Source organism: Lathyrus oleraceus, chromosome 7 (genome assembly GCF_024323335.1).
Source record: "Lathyrus oleraceus cultivar Zhongwan6 chromosome 7, CAAS_Psat_ZW6_1.0, whole genome shotgun sequence".
Taxonomy (NCBI): domain Eukaryota; kingdom Viridiplantae; phylum Streptophyta; class Magnoliopsida; order Fabales; family Fabaceae; genus Lathyrus; species Lathyrus oleraceus.
In genome coordinates this window covers 195,380,766-195,383,319 of record NC_066585.1, presented here as the reverse complement: position 1 = coordinate 195,383,319, position 2,554 = coordinate 195,380,766, and the positions used below count along the sequence as shown (strand labels likewise).

The window sequence follows — 2,554 nt, the reverse complement described above, 5'->3', positions numbered from 1 at the left end:
TTTTTGTGAATACTTGTTATGATATTTATATGTGTAAGTATACAATCAAATAGTAGCAAGTGATGTAAAAGTAATAGAATTGATCCCACATATATATAAATAACTTAAGTTCATTCTCAATGTAAAAATTTATGAATATCCATAAGTAAATATAATAATAATATTAGGTTGTCACAAATTTAGGTTGAGTAGCAATACATAAGAGTAAAGAAGTTAAATCAATAGTGAGAGGTATGTTGGGTAATGATCCATTTAATGTTTCATGTCTTGTGTGTGTCTGATGATGTTTGTCGTGATAGATGAGGCAGAAAGTGAACTCGTGGTGTATGTCTATAACATCAAAGCATATGCATTAAGTAGGGGAACAACTCTCAAGGTCTCTCAATAACATTTAAGCATGTCTTTTTTCACTTCTTATTTCCCCTATGGTTGTAGTCCTTTATGTCTAAAGTGACTGATGTAGTGAATATCTTTATCCTACTATTTTTAACCATATTTATCATTATTTCCACCAATTAATAGATCTCTCAATCATTAACCATATTTTACCTATTTCTAAGGTGATCAAGCATAGAAATAGATATATAACATTATTTCACATGACAAAAAGCATCACATAAAATCACACCATTTAACACAAAATCTTAGTCTTCATTAAACTTAGCATTGCTCAACATAAAGAGTTTTAGCTCATGGTGAGCAAAATAAATACAACAACACGAGTTCTTAAAGTTAACATTTCTAAACACAAAATGAAAAGAAAATGGAAACCTACATGTAACAATCTACTCCTTGCAATCTTTCAATCAGTAGGATGTGAGTTATGTCACGCGTGGCAGCTCAACACTTCTTCAATGGAGAAAGGATGAAAGGAACTTTTCACTTTTGGTTCATACTTCTTCTTCTTCAAACAATATATTTTTCTAAGTTATTTCTCAATTCTCTCAACTTCTTAACCTCTCTTCATTTCTTATAAGTGTCATATCTTTCAAGACCTAGTTTTGTTCCATATGGTTTGTAACTCATATTGCATCCCTTTACAATATTTACTAAATTTTGTATGTTTTGGATATAACACACACCTTTTATTTACCATATGAAATCCATACTTTGACACTTTATATTTTGTAATGACTAGATACTTCCATAGAAGAATAGTCAATTTTCTAGTTAAATACATTATGATGTGTTTTTCCATACATTATGCATTTGGTTCTAGCTATTTGTGTGCCTTCTGATCAATCTGGACAACATATATAGATGTTGTCAACCCCTTTTTTCATTAATAATGGAATATCCTTAACTATTCTACTAAAAATGAAACAAAATGATCTTATTTGGTTTCATTGATGAAAAGAGATCTCTTGATGAATCAAAGAAACACTTTGATAAGCAAATTTGATCTTGACCGAATCAATTAAGGTATTACTGTTTTTCTATTAGACAACAAATATCACATTTTTTTCACTTTGTTCAAATAAGAGTTGTACATGCATGGAATCTTTCTATTTATTAGTGTGATTTCTTTCATAATCTCATATCCTAGCTAGGTCTATGAATTTATCTAAAAATTCCATTACCTTATCCTTACCCACGAGGTTTGAACATTTGATCCTTAATTGACCTAAGAGTAGTTCCCATGCATCTTAAATAAAAGTTTCTTATAAATTCTAACTTTATCCCTTGGAAAGGAAAGAGAGAGATGGTAATTATTTGCCATGTATATTTTCTCTCCCATCGTAGATGGTTCAGCCATGTCTGATGCCATAAATGATTGAGAACTATGACGGGGTCGAAATGCATTTGTTCTTTCTACAAAAAAAAGGGATTGCATGACCGAATTATTCAATGAGGGCCGCACTATGGTAAGGGTCCTTTTAAATATATGACTTGTTGGGCCGCCAGAGCGGGACTTCTTAGGGGAAAATAAGCTTTAAAACTTTTTTTGTTGAAGGAGTTGTAGTTTTATACGGGATCAAAGTTTGACTTTTTTTTGTTGAAGGTCAAAGTAAACACAAGAAATGAGAGAAGGGCTTTGAATTTTGTTGATCTCAACAACTTTTTCAATAATTCTTTTCAATTTTTTCTTACTTTTGTTTTTAAATTTAACATTTACAGGGAAGAAAAAATATGGTGACCCGAGTTCAAATTCAAAGTTTCACTAAGATATCATTACAGGCAAATCATTATGATGCGGTAACGAAGTGAAGAGAGAAGAGAGAGAAAATTACTCGTTCATTTTATTATAACTAATTATCACTCGTGAAAGGATAATGGAGTGAATTGGATAAAATAGGTTATGCTCAACTGATTACTTATACATACTATGAATTAGACTTACAATGTATTAATGAAGCTCAAAATAGCATAACCAACTTAGTTAGTTAGTTACTTTCTTAACAAGTAACACAAGTAAATCAATCGGCTAGATACACAATATGTACCTCACTTAAAACTTTTATTTGAGTTACATTTCAACACTCACTCTTAGTTCAAAGCCTCTTAATGCAAATTAAGTTGAGCATCCTCCAAATCTCTATGAATTACTCAATCT

General features: G+C 30.7%; 1 pseudogene; it reads right to left on the bottom strand.

Annotated features, from left to right (window-relative positions):
- Positions 1-1,166: 1,166 nt before the first annotated feature.
- LOC127102875 (ribosomal protein S3, mitochondrial-like) lies at positions 1,167-1,756 on the bottom strand (annotated as a pseudogene).
- Positions 1,757-2,554: the final 798 nt, after the last annotated feature.